We start from the raw sequence: 14,705 nt of genomic DNA, 5'->3' as shown, positions 1-14,705 counted from the left end.
TCCCCCTCCCTATCAAGTGATTGAACAAGGAGCTACAACCAGCTACGTATTCTCGCTTCTAACCGGAAATGGGAAACCGAACTGGTTGTCATGACGGTGCGCATTGCTTAACCTGGAATACATTATGGTGTCTCAGCATGAGTGCTTAAGCCGAATACATTTTAGACAGTGCCCCAAATAGCCATGAAGTTTAACAGGTGAATATTGAAACAAGGCCTGCTCCAGAAATCAATGAAATTCCCTTCCTGCTCTCATGCCATGATTTTGAAGAAGTCATACAGCAGAAAATACTCTGCATGGTGAGTAGTACACACACACACACACACACACACACACACACACACACACACACACACACACACACACACACACACACACACACACACACACACACACACACACACACACACACACACACACTATGAGCAGGTCATATTTTGGAATACTGTTGCCAGATGTAACATGCCACTAGATGCCTTAAATATGTTGCTAAGATATTGTGTCAATCTGTAGTGTAGACTATTATATTAGTATTTCATTAGATCTAGTTATCATTATGATGGGGGAGAGTAAGGCCCATTTTAAGAAATGACATATTATTCCTTTGCTCCTCTTCCTTAAGAAAACGCTTGAAATGTTGAGCCTTGATTTATTCCCTAATCTTTTATACTATGATTATAGCAACATTCTTTTTTATTAAGGTTGTCATTGACTCTGTGTTATTGTTTCAGTACTTCATTACACATCATGACATAACAATAATGATGACTGGTTATGTGAATTTCAGTACAACAGAGGACGGGCAAGCAACCGGAGAACTGGGTGTGTGGAATGTTGGGTGTCAAAGGGGACAGGAAAAGACCGGTTTTCAAGATAGTGTCTCACCGCTCAGCATCTCCTCCCCATAAATAAGCACATTCGTCAATCATCTAACGGTTAACCATAGAGAATGTTTTGTTGATCCACCTACAGGTGCACATACATAAAACCTGGAGTGACTTTGGGGAGTGTGCAAATCCGCTATATGGAGACCAAGAGGAAACCATCGACAAAAAATGCTGAAAGATCACTTAGATGTTATTGAGTGGACCTACTGGCGTGGTAACCACCACAGATCTGGACCACTGGGAATGCTTTTCCATGTCACACGAAAAAAATATCCGGTCTTAAATAAATGTTTATTATTTTTATGAAGGAGAAGTCTCAGTTAAAATAGTTTGATTAAGTCAGAGATAATTGTGTGTTAAATGTTTATCGTTTTTTGGTTTGCTGATTTAATGTATTGTAAGCACCTCTATGTGGTAACTGGCATTGATGCACAAGCCTATAGTTATGTAATGCTTAAAATGAAGTAATTTTCCTGGTGACCTGATTTTGTCTGTGTACGTTGTTTTGGTTCAATGCAGTAACCTGAATGCCATTTTGAGTCTTTTCTGTATGGCTTGACTGTTTGCTATACAAAAAAAATAAACCTACATTTGTGATAATTTGGCTGTCTAACTACTTGTTGTATGCTGTAATGACTCAACTAAATGTGAAGAGGTTGCAACTTTAGAATAGGGAACATGTTTGGGTTAAAGTACTTGAGTACTTTGACCCACATGGACAAGACCCCACTTTAGAATAGGGAACATATTTAGAGTTAACAAGTCTTAATTAATAGTTAATACCGGTAATATTACCTCTTGTATTTTTGCGTTGTATTCCATAAGAATAGACTATACTAATTCAGAGTAATAAAGAGGGAATGACTGTTCTTGTGCTGTTGCTTCTTTACAAGGCCCCAATGATCCCTTGGTTATTAGCATCATTACTCATATCCAATAACGGCTTTATTTACATTAATTAAACAATAATTAGGAGGTTATTAGGTGAAATCTTAATAAATGGAGTAGTAAGGGTAAAATAAGGTTATACAAAATAAGGTATTAATATGTGTCTAATAATTACTAATAAAGTGCCAGTATGTTACTAATAGGCCTATTAATAACGCGTTAAACTGACAGCACTAGTATATATATATATATCAGTGGAGGCTTCTCCATTGAGGAGAGGGAGGAAGATCCTCCTTAACATTGTTGAGAATAAAAAATGTAGATTGCCAAGACTACTGTAATGAATTAATGCCCTTAAATATGACTACTTTAATGCCTTTGAATATATAATGTTTGTTTCCCTGCGTAAAGGGACATTACCACCCCCTATCGCCTTTTGACAATTACTTCAGGGAGGAAGGTCCTCCCTCAGCTTCCGTTGACTCCCATTCATTTCCCAGAAAGTACTGGCGGCCGGTGAATAACATGGGTTTCAATGGGAGAGAGGAGGAAAGTCCTCCTCTGAGTGGGTGGGACCTTACATGCGTCTGATTTGCGCAAAAATCTAGACGCGTTGCGCTATGAACCAATCAGCAAGATCCCTGGCTGGTGAGCAGTGTTTTCAGATTGGGCAGATTTCCCACCCAATTGTGCTACTTTTAACCTCTTTAGGCTGGGAAAATGATCATTGGGCGGGAAATTTACCCAATCTGGCAACGCTGTCGATAACAAACAAACCCGCTCTGCCTGCATTGCCGCTCAGTCCAAGAGACGCAAAGCAGGTGAAATCATCTGAAGGATAACGAGATTCTAACATTTGCGAATAAAGTGTACAATGGAAACATTGGAAACAGAGGACATTGTTTAATTACACAAAGCATTCCATTCATTGAGTTACAGTGCTAAGATAGCGACCAAAGAAAAAGGTAGACCACTTCGCAAAATCGAGATCACCAAAAGTAATGGCAACGTCAGTGTTGTGGGTGCTACATGGTTTGCTAGGTGCTCATGGCTTACTGGTAGCATTACTAGCAATCGACTGTATTGCTGGCCTGTTTGCTAATGAATAATTGCAAATCTCCAGCGTGGGCTGTTCATGGTTCCCTGATGTGAAAAATCTTGATAGGGCAACCAAACGCCACCACTAGTGTCAAGTTCACGTTGGTGCTGCTAAGCGACTTTCCTTGCTAGGCACCATGCCTATAGATCAGGTTGAATCTAGAATAAGTTCTCGTTCTTTTACTAGTTTGTTACTCTTACCGTTCTGTTTGATATTGTGGAAAGGTTGAATGATTCAGAGCATGATGCATTTTAAATGGCATCACTTTTGGTCAGTCTTTCCTTAAAACAATTGTTACTGAAAATAAATGTCGATAAATTACAACCAATAACTTCAGTCATTGAGGGCAAAATTAGGCCCAGATTTTTTTATTTACTTTTACAAATCAAGAGTAGGCCTGATTTGAAAATTGGGCTTTGCATCCTTTCCTTCTGCCCCTTGTAGTCCATTTCAAAGACATGCTGCCCACCAGCTTTCAAATTTATTCACATGACTATCCCTCCATACAATTTTGTAGTTCACCAAAACACCCTGAAACAACTTGAGTCTCACATTCTTATGCCACCAACAGTGCAAGCAGGCCAATGGCAACCAAGCGCGCAGTCCTACCTCCCTCACTTTAAAAACTACCAGCCGCCACTGATATATATATATATATATATATTAGTGCTGTTAATCGAATTAATGCCATAGTTAACTCACGATTAATCGCGAGCAATCGCGATTAATCACAAATGTTTTTTCTATGCTAAATATCCCTTGATTTCTTCATCCCATTAAAGGCACCCAGTGGGGTGTTCCACAAAGCCGGTTTTATCACATAACCGGGTAAGTGAACCCAGGGTTTTCGGTAACCCTAGGTTTTCCGTTCCAAAAGGATCACGGTATGTTAGTTGCTATAGCAACATATGCTCTGAATCAAACCTGCCGGTTTTATCACATAACCGGGTAAGTTAACCCAGGGTTTGCGGTAACCTGAGGTTTTCCGTTCCAAAAGGATCAAGGTATCTTAGTTGCTATAGCAACATATGCTCTGAATCAAACCTGGTCGGAGCAGGTTTTGCGCAGGTTAAGTTCAAAGATAACCCGGTTTTGCTCAGGGTATTTAAACCCGCGTTCACCACAGCTTTTACGTGATCACAATGGCATGCCCTTTTGACGAGAGGCCGATTGATATCGGAGCGCAAATAATTCGTGCCATTCACAGAGAGAGATTAATTAGACCACGGCTCGACATATTGTCCTTTCCGGAGGACTTTTTGCTGGAGAGATATCGTTTTTCATGTGATTCTTTGCTTTATTTAAATAACCTTCTCCAACCATACATTGCAAATGTGACCAATCGTGGATCTGCCCTCAGTCCACTCCAAACAATTTGCACAGCTCTCCGTTTTTTTGCGACGGGAAGCTTTTTGTACAGCGTAGGAGATGCTGAGCACATAGGCAAAGCCACGGTCTGCCGCTCAGTACGTAAAGTCTGTCTTGCGCTGAAGCGGTTGTTGCGGAACTTCATCGTATTTCCAGGCCATAAACCCACGAGACGCATGAAAATGGAGTTTCACCAACTTGCAGGTCAGCATTATCTACTTTACGTGTTCCCAAATGGCACCGAAATTACCCTCGTTGACTTTTCATCTGGGTGTTTTATTTCAGGATTTCCAAATGTAATTGGGTGCATTGATGGCACACAAGTGCCCATACTGGCCCCATCTATAAATGAGGCAGATTATGTGAACAGGAAAGGCTATCACAGTATAAATGTTCAGGTAAGTGTACACTGCCTATATTGGATATTTCCAATATCTCCATGGTTTGTTAATCGCTGTCGATCTTTTTCTTTTATCACTAGATGATATGTGATGCTTCCCACATGATCACCAATGTAGAGGCAAAATGGCCTGGTTCAGTCCACGATGCAAGGATGTATCGTGAATCCAATTTGAGCCGTAAATTTCAAGAGGGTGAGTTGCATTCTGAACATATCATAGATCTCATATAATTGTGCTTGTGCAAGATAGCTCAAAGTTTGTATTTGATCGCAGGGCAATTCGATGGGTGGATCCTAGGAGATCGAGGGTATCCATGCCTCCCGACGCTCATCACCCCGTACCCTAATCCCGCTCCTGGACCACAGACTACATTAAACCGGGCACACAGCAGAACCCGCGTTAAGATTGAAAAACACATTCGGGATATTGAAGTCCAGATTTCAATGCCTACGTGGACTAAGGGTTTGTCCGGAACGGGCATGCGACATTATTGTTGCATGCGCCGTCCTCCACAATATCGCCACCCTGCGCAAAGAGATGCCTCCCCCCTTTGACCCGTTCCTCGAGGAGGAACACATTCCCCAAATGGATTCAAGGGCTGGACAAAGGATGCGGGAACACATTTGCCAAAATCACTTCAATTAAAAAAAAAAAACACCCAACACTGTTTTTATCAATCATTTTTATTCTTTAGTTGCTGAGGGAGGAAAATAATATAATTAGACATTGAATAGCAATATCATGTCCGCGTTGAATTTCTGCCCAACCTCCTTTTTTTACCTCTATCAGCAGCTTCGTGTACTCCATTTGCAAATCAGCCTTAGCGATTTCCCGCTGAAGATGAAGTCGATATAATTCTTTAGTAGTCAACTGAAATAGAGGAAAATATTGTTTTAACATTCAAGCGACATACTTGGCCAATAAATTAAGTGAGTAGCCTAGGATATGTCTTACATGCTGATATTGCGACCCTGATGTACCCGCCGCTTCCTCGACCACAGTCTGTTAAGAGACAAGTGAGTTTGAGAACACTGTTAGTTTGGTTGAATCGTCAATAATGACTTGGAACTGGCAAGAAAAAGCGAGGCCTATACCTCAGTTCTTTCAGACCCATCCATGGCAATATTTTCATCGGCCTCCTGTCATACAAAGAGCAATTATAGGCCTATTGGCTGAGTATTTTGAGATGCGCTTACAACAGAAATGTAAAAAAAAAAAAACAGGCCTACCGGACTTGCATAAACTGGAGGATTCGTAGCCGGCTCGATTAAAAGCAATACTCCGTCTTGATCTGTGAAGTTGATTAATTAGTCACGTTTTGGAATAGAGCCACATAGGCCTATACAGCAGGCATACAACAAACATGGGGTTTTCTACCCAGCTACAAAATAACATTTGGAACATTTGCGCTATGACACACACACGGCTTGCATGCGTTCGCATACAAAAAATGAAATAACAAAAAAACCTACATTCAACCAGTGGGTTGACAGTGGACGGAGATGGCCCCGGACTCTCGGAGGAGGTACCTCCAGGTATCCCCTCCATGCCAGGGCGCCCTGCATTAATGGTTAGAGCCAGCTCCTCAACCGTGGTGAAGGTAATTGGAGGGCCCGATCCAGTCTGCCGACTGTCGGCCCTCTTACGATTGGCTTTAAAAATAAAAAAATGGGCTATTAAAATACAGGAGCAGTGACAAATAGGCCTATGATATGACAAATATGTAGGACGATGGTGGGAAAGTTTACCAGCTTGTATACGTTTTTGTATTTCATTTTTACTTGTTCCCGAGTTCGTTTGGGGGCCGTCGGATTACATCTTTATAGATAACAGATTATGGAATGTTAAGAAAGCTTAACTGAGATAGGTAATGAATGGATTCAGTTCAAATATTTAGGATAGTGCTTTTACCATGACACTTACGAATTTACGCGGTCAGCTATCCTCTGCCAGGCTTTATTTCTCATTATGGAAGATGCTTTAGTGTTGCATTTCCTCATTATCACTCCCTTTTCCTCATCGTAACTCTCCAGGAGAACCTGGAGGTCGAGATCTGAGAAATATGCGGCCCGTTTCGCCATATTGATCGGTAATTCCATGATCCATACATCACGTCTTTATAGGTTTGGCGTGGACGCGCACAACCCTGTGTTAACCAACCGCGAGTTGATTGAACTAATGCATAACCGCTGCTGTGGAACCGAAAACTCTGGGTTGGTCGGCACAGGGTCAATCAACCTAGAGTTCAGCGTTAACTCAGTGTTTGTTTAACCTCCGTTCGTGGAACACCCCTCAGTGCAACTTTATGTAAACATTCAATGAAAAATAAACATTCAATTTCTAGTCTTTTTTACACGTAGTAAGTTTCAATAACTCCATACCATTACATATCGACATTCAAGGAGCAAAGATGAGACGTCGCTGTGTGGTGAGAACTGATAGAAAATCGTAAACAACAAAAATCGCCGTTGGGGAGAAGCCATTTTTCCATTGACTGGAAGCCTGCTTTATTTATTGTAGGTTACAAAAAATGAAGAAAATGGCGGCATTGTTGTTGTCGATTGTCTATCAGTTCTTACCACACAACGACGTCTCATCTTTGCTGCTTGAATGTCGGTATGTAATGGTATGGAGTTATTGAAACTTACTACGTGTAAAAAAGACAAAAAAAAATTGAATGTTTATTTTTAAGCCTCGAAAGTTGCACTGGGTGCCTTTAATTGTTTTCATTTTAATGCTCTTATCAACATGGAGAAGTGCATCGGCTTGCCTTGTGCAAATGTTTTTTTATTGATAATAACATTGGCATATACTGATCAAAACAGAACGATACAAAAAGAAAGCCTATAGTGCAATTAAACGATGAACATACAAACATACTGCCTTGAATATAGCAGTCAGGCTACTGCTTCTTTGTTTTGAGTCAAATAAAAATAAAAACAAAGTTTTTTTATTTTTTAATAAAAGAATTGCGTTAATCGCGCCGGATAAGGGCAAAATATGACATTGTGATATTTTTGGGCTGAATGGCGATATACGAAATATATCTCGATATTTTCTATAGAGTCGGTTAGATGGTTTTTTTGTAAGTCAAAAGCCACATTTGAGATGTTGCAAGCACTTTTATCAAAACACAGGTCAGTATGACTGCAACATGTGATTTTGTATCGTTATTTTCAATTATTAATTATTAATTATTTAATAATTAATTAAGGGCGCCACCAGAGGGCGCCCCCAATGCCGCGCGCCGGCCCTGGTTTCGGGGCAGAAGAAGCTGTCGCGGCCGGTGGTGCAGCAGCACAGCCAGAGTTTTACGCATTCCTCATACTGCACTTTGTGCCGCTGCTGTAAATGGTGGAACAGATTTGTCGTGCTTCAGCTTTTAGCAGCAACGGTTTTGCTACACTCTACAGATGACCTGCAGCTGCTGCTCATCTGTTTCTTTAAACCCGAACCATTTCCATATTATGGAGCCGTTGTTTCTCCTCTTTGAAACAATTTCGTCTTACGCCGCCGTCTCATTTTCTTTACCGGTAACCTCCATGCTGGTTGTGTTGTGAGGGGGGCGGCGGGGGCGGGAATGAGGCATCTTTGCACACAGCACGTTCAGAAGGACAGAGTGGGAGGGGGAGGGGTCGCGCTCACACAGTCTCCAAGGCCAACACAGATGTTTGAGGCGGAAACGGACCATTTTAACGCATATATCGATATCAAGAATATTGTAAAATCTTGTCTCTCCTTGAAAATTATATCGATATATCTTACATAGCCGAAATATCCTGCAGCCCTACCCCCGGCCAGTAGAAGCGGCTGAGAACACCGTCATAGGTCTTCTCTCTCCCTAAATGCGCCCCTAGTAAGTGGGAGTTTGGTGTACAACACTTTTGAGACATATTCTCTGGGGACAAGCAGCTGTTCACAGATTTCAGTCTTTTTGGGTTACTTGGTACAGTAGCTTATTCTTAACCATGAAATGGGGAAAAGAAACTTGACTCACCCCATCCTGGTTTTGGCCCTCGATCACTTGGACATCCCTCCAGGGTTGGGTCAGGTTGGGATTCTGCAGCTGGGCTGAGCCGAATCGTCCAGGCCTAAGAGTTTTGTCAGCCTCGACTTGGGGAAACTCTGAGAATACCTTGTCTCCCTGCCTTTGTGGCCACCATGTGGCCCTGTGGGGCACTGCTCAGCGGCTGGGCCACCACAATATATACAGTATGTTCATTTCGCGGATCCCTGTTAGACCAGAGGCCTGTTTCAGGTAGCTGGTTTTGAGGCAACCCCGAGTTTGTTCGCTCTGAGTTAGTGGAAACTCTGGATTTTCCGTTTCAGGTAGCAGGTTCAGCGCAACCGAGAGTTAGTTGCTGCGGCAACATACGCCGTGGGTCTAACCTGCTCGGGAGGTGGTTAGACCTACTCTGAGTTTGTTGTCTATAAGGCTGAAGGCAGCTCTCCGACAGAAGGAAGTGTTAGAAATGGCATGTCCTTTTCTACGAGAGCCTGTGTACGTAGAGGCTTCGATCCTCAGAAGGAATCTCCATGAGGAACGATTATTAAGACCCCGGTTGGATATACTTTATTTTCCTGATAATTTTCTTCACGAGCGCTATCGTTTTTAAGCGCAATCCATCATTTATTTAGACCACCTTCTCAGCCCCCATGTTAACTGTCAAACGCACCGGGGGCATGCTTGAAGTTTAAGTTTAAGTTTTTTGACGCAATTAACGCATGAGTAGAATGATCTGCCCCGTGCATCCCACCCGCTCTGTAGGCTACTACAGTCACTTTAACGTTGTGGCTTTCCCATGATCAGAGTAGCTGACTAACCACGGACCTATAACTGCTGCAAGTCAAGAAACTCATTTTAAGAATGCAAGGCAGAAAAGTCCCTGGTACTGCTTTTAACCAGATGCTGTTCTTCTCTACACGCAGATGCTCAGCATAATCGTATGCAATGTTCACTGAAGTAAAACCCTTTGAGTAAACTGTTCAACAAAATAACTTGTCCCACCACAGCCCGTGTTCTAATAAAGACAATCTACTTTTTATGAGGATTTCTTTATTTCCTGAAAGCACAAAGTCATTCATATTGGGTATGTTTTTAGAGCAGGGAACAGTATCCCAGTTTCCACCTCACCCACCTTTAACTTATGTTCCAAAATTTGGATCTCCAAAGCATCCTTTTGCATCTTTTGAATTGTTACAATTGCATGAAGGTTGGTGAGGGCATCTGGTTCAAGTAGCCTAGGGCGATGACGCCATCAGTAACTGGAAGAAGATGATTAGACAGTGAAATTATTACTTGAGCCAGAATATTGCCCCATCTAATTTGTAACGTGCTGTGTTGCGTGTACATATTTAATTATTTTGAATAACCAACCTCTTATAAAGGCATTTCTATCCTGGAGGGTGGGGGGGGTCAGAGGAGCTCCCCCCAGGGATGCCCTCAGCCACAGGACGCATACTCTGTTCGCTGAGGGCCATCCCCTCAGCCTCTGTGAGGGCTGCAGAGGTGGACCCCCTCCAGTCTTCCGGGCCTCTGCTTTTTTTCGATTTGCTAACATGGAGGAAAATGTTACCCTAAAATTCAGTAAGCGCTATTTTGAAGACATATGTACATACGTATATATATATATGTAATGCATTTTGCCTAGGTGTAGCCTTCTAATATATCTAAATCCTATTAACTATTGGCAGTGTTGGGGTGGCTGGGAAATGTACTACTTACATTTACTGCTTAAATATAGGCCCATCACATGTTGAAAATAGCTGTTAAATTAGGTAGAGCAGGCAAAACAGCACAATTGATTTGATTTCAATTAAACATTAGTTTACATTTTTGAACTATATTTTGTACTTCATCTTCATTTGCTGCCAAGTCCTCTTGGGGCAACTTGGGGTTGCGTAAATTGACACACACACATACACACAATTTACATATTGAATGAGTGGAAGATATTAAACTTTCCTCTTATTTTATTTTACTAATTTATTTTACACAGGCATTGACTTGTTCAGCTATTTCATGCCAAGCAATCTCTCGCGCTCTCGCTGCCGCGGCGGTATTGTTTTTTTTTGTTTAAAGGTGTAACTGCTCGGCATACGCGTTCATTAGAATTTCCAATTCCGTGGGGAAAAGTAAGTGGATCTCCGCTTTTGGTCCATGTTTGATCATGTTATCAGAGATCCATTGATGATGGCTCTTTATAGTCAACAGGCACGCCCCCAACCCAGCGTGAACACACTCCGAGTTGATTAAGCCAACGCTGATCGCCTGTTCTGAAATCGAAAACCCAGAGTTGCTTTTCAACCCTGAACTCTGAGTCAACCAACTCAGAGCGCAGGATTAAACTCAGAGTATGTTAAACCTGCTACCTGAAACAGGCCTCAGGGATGAACATACCCAGGCTTTCTTGGAAAAACCTGGCTCGACAGAGCCGCAACTCGCAATCAGAGTTAAATGGTACCACGAAGCTCACTTTAGATTCAATTAGTTGAACCAGGTTTTCCGCTTTAGGTTCAGTGCGCGTTCACTTGAAAGGGGCGTTTTTTGCGTCATTTTTCTCACCTTTACGATAGATCAAGCAGTCTATATGCGTATAAGTGAAAAGATTCTGCATATTGTCTATAAAATAACTATGCCAAATGCAGAATTGTTCGCCATTAATCCAAATAGAATGATGATGATTTAAAAATGCATAAGCAACGTCCATCCTGCCTTATTCTATCATTTAGGTAATTCACTTTAAATACACCCTATGTAAGAAATGTATTGCATGTTTTCAACCGCTGAGAGGTAGCGGCTGTAGCGTAGTGGATTAGTATAAGACCCGAACGCCAGCGACCGGGGTTCAAATTCGCCGGTCTATCATCATGCATTTTACCCCCATAGATGTGGTGCCAGCACGGCCTTGAAAATATGGGTTCAAGTTTGAAATAAGCACAAAAATATAATTTCATAAGCTTTAGTGAATAAGTATTTCATATGCATGAGAATTGGGACTTTTTAAGCTTCACATATATTCGCGTCACTTGGGAGTCTAACCCCCCTCGCAGAAATTCAAGACTGATGCGCTATCTCCACTCTAGCATTCTGTCACGGAGACACAATGTGCAACAGTAAGCATTGTCTACATAAGGTCCAAAAGGACGATCAAATAACGAACACCCTCTGATGAGAATCTGTATCTCTAATGAAGAACCCCAATTTCGTTGTTTGCACAATGACAATAAAGTCTGAAATCTGAATATCGTCAGACAATGCCAAGGGATCGGTTCTGTCCCGTAAAACCCTCTGTCTCCGGGAACACCCACAAATGGTGATGCCGTTGTCAGAGGAGGGGCTAGGAAGCTGCGCACGCCGATTTAAGAAGCCGATCTCCGGCTAGACTAAGCCGAAAAACTGCTCCCGACCAGGTTTGGTTGCGAGCATAAGTCACCATGGTGATACAGGGACGCTAAAAGAGATCGACTTTCGTGGTACAACTTACCCAGGCTTTGAGCTCAACATTCCTCGCTAACCCTCTAAGTGAGCTTCGTGGTACAGGCCCCAGGTTGACTCGGTTGTAGAAACAGGGATCTGTGTACGTGTCACGGAATATGAGTGTAATTAACTTGCATTGGAGCAAATTCCGTGGGCATATGTTATCTTGACCCTGTTTACTTCATCTCATTTAGGCCCCGTCCACACGGGCGAAAATTATCTGTTTTCCTTTGATGCGGTCCAGGAATATCTCTGTAAAGACGGATTCATTGTGAAACCGCATCGAGCTGTAAACGCTGTAGTACACATTCCAGGCCCATAAGGGGCGCTGCTTCTGCTGCAAAACAATCTTTTCCTCTCTGTTTTCCTTTGATGCATTTCAGCAATATCTCTGTAAAGAAGGACTCATTGCGAAAATGCATCGAGCTGTAGAAATGCTGTAGTACATATTCAAGGCGCTGGTTTTCCACAAAAAAAAGTGGAGCGCATCAAGCCTGCGGCTATCCAGCCTGCGCGCTGTATACAAACATTCAGTCAAGGAGAAGATAGCAGTTGTTAAACCTTTTATATTGAGCAGAAATACTTTTTAATGTACTGTTAGTAACTACATTTACCAAGGCCTTGTATTTAAAGCTACAAAAATAATAATAATTTAAAAAAAATTGCAACTTTCAATGGCCCCAGCTGGTGGGGGGGCCATGACGTCATTTTTTGCGCTTCAGGGGTCCACACAAATCCTAACACAAAATCGCATATGCCGGTTTTATTTGAAACCACTGGGACATGGTTTCAGAAAAGTGCGGTTTCAGGCACCATATCCGCCGGATCCGACTGGACGATCGGCCCGACCGTCCAGTCGGATCCGTCTTATGCGGTTTCACCAAAAAATCGGCTCTGTGTGGACGGGCCTAAGTATTCCTCCCCCTCCCGTTATTTTTGGGGTTTATGCTAATTATGCTGACATTTTTATATAAAGGTCTGATGTAAATGAATGTAGACGCATCCTATGCCCTTTATGCCTCCTTCCCAATTGCCTCTGATGACTTGATCACACAAAATCATGTTAGGTTTACTTAAAAAAATATTGTACACTGTTATAGGTTGGTGTAGGTAGAGTCAGTCTGTGTGTGGTGTGTGTGTTGTGTGTGTAACTCATTTTCAGATGAAGAGAGAACCACGATCACGACATTACCGCCTTCGTTCTCAGATGTTTGGCGCTGGAGATGAAAGCAGTGCCTTCTGAGCGTCAAGAGCCAATGTTGACCCACAGCCAGAAACAAGATGTGCTTGTTCCGCCTCGGTTTATCCACCGAGCTGGAGAGGCACATGCTGGGACAGAGCTACTGAGAGAGCTATAGCACCAGATGTGGCTGTCTGGCCACCACCACTCCTCTAGGAGTTCATGTCAATATTGACCCAGCCATGAAATCACCTGCATTGCATTTCCTGTTCACTGTTGTTGAGGAGGCAGAAGAAAACACACTCCACTCTACACTCGAACACTCACAACAAGGAGGAGAGGGAGAGCAGAGCAGAGGTACAGAAACACGGCAGCCAATGGGTGAACACATGCTACTGTGGCCCTCCTGTTGCTCAAGGTGACCAATGGGGGGGGGTGTGCCTGTTTGCCTGTGTGTGTGTGTGTGTGTGTGTGTGTGTGTGTGTGTGTGTGTGTGTGTGTGTGTGTGTGCACCTGTGTGTGCCTGCCTTTGTGTGTGCGACTGTACGTGTGTGTGTGTGTGTGTGTGTGTGTGTGTGTGTGTGTGTGTGTGTGTGTGTGTGTGTGTGTGTGTGTGTGTGTGTGTGTGTGTGTGTGTGTGTGTGTGTGTGTGTGTGTGTGCCCAGTGCCTGAGCTATTACCTGGCTGAACAGCAGGCTTCCTGCCTTTGGCCATGAACCTTGAGGACAACAAAAACAAGCCGTAATACAGTTTTTCAACACGTTTTCTGAAACTATAGCTCAATTTCTCAAAACTCTAAACACAAACCTGAGAAGAGTTAATCATTTTGTCAAAACGACACAAATTCTTCTTACAACTTTTCTTCCACCAAACAGTACACAGCTATCAAAATAATATCTCTTAGAGAGCATCAATTAAACAATTCAAAACACTTCCATCAAAATACTAACTAAAATATTTTCGTAGGCCAACAAAAAATAAAAATAAGTATATAAATGAGGTAAAACAGATCCCCATGTAAATCAGTATGTATCCCACCTCCAATCCTGATCAGGCCAAAGGACCATATCTACCACACCGTAGCGCTCACCCGAGTCCTCTTTTATTTTTGGACCCATGATTGAAGTGTTTTGCCAGTTGAGTTTGAACAGGTGAGAAGCGAGTTAAACTTATTGGTAATTAGTTGTTGCGTTTTCAAGGCCAGTGTGATCCAGGTGAACCAAGTGTGCTAAATTATGAGATTTGTGCTTAGAGTTTAGCAAAAATGTCGTTTAGAATTTCTATATGTGAAAACCGTGGAATTGTGCTTAGAGTTTAGCAGTCTGGAGTCTTGCAGTTGATAAATGAGCTTCAAGTTTTCAGAATAGTGTGCATAGTTCCATTTCTTGACATCATCTGCACT

At 42.4% G+C, this 14,705-nt stretch overlaps 1 pseudogene; it reads left to right on the top strand.

The window, feature by feature from the left end:
* Positions 1-506: 506 nt before the first annotated feature.
* LOC130386976 (putative nuclease HARBI1) lies at positions 507-5,293 on the top strand (annotated as a pseudogene).
* The last annotated feature ends 9,412 nt before the right edge of the window (positions 5,294-14,705 follow it).

Source organism: Gadus chalcogrammus, chromosome 8, assembly GCF_026213295.1.
Source record: "Gadus chalcogrammus isolate NIFS_2021 chromosome 8, NIFS_Gcha_1.0, whole genome shotgun sequence".
Lineage (NCBI taxonomy): Eukaryota > Metazoa > Chordata > Actinopteri > Gadiformes > Gadidae > Gadus > Gadus chalcogrammus.
Note: the sequence above shows the minus strand (reverse complement) of the source record. Positions and strands in the feature narration are given on the sequence as shown.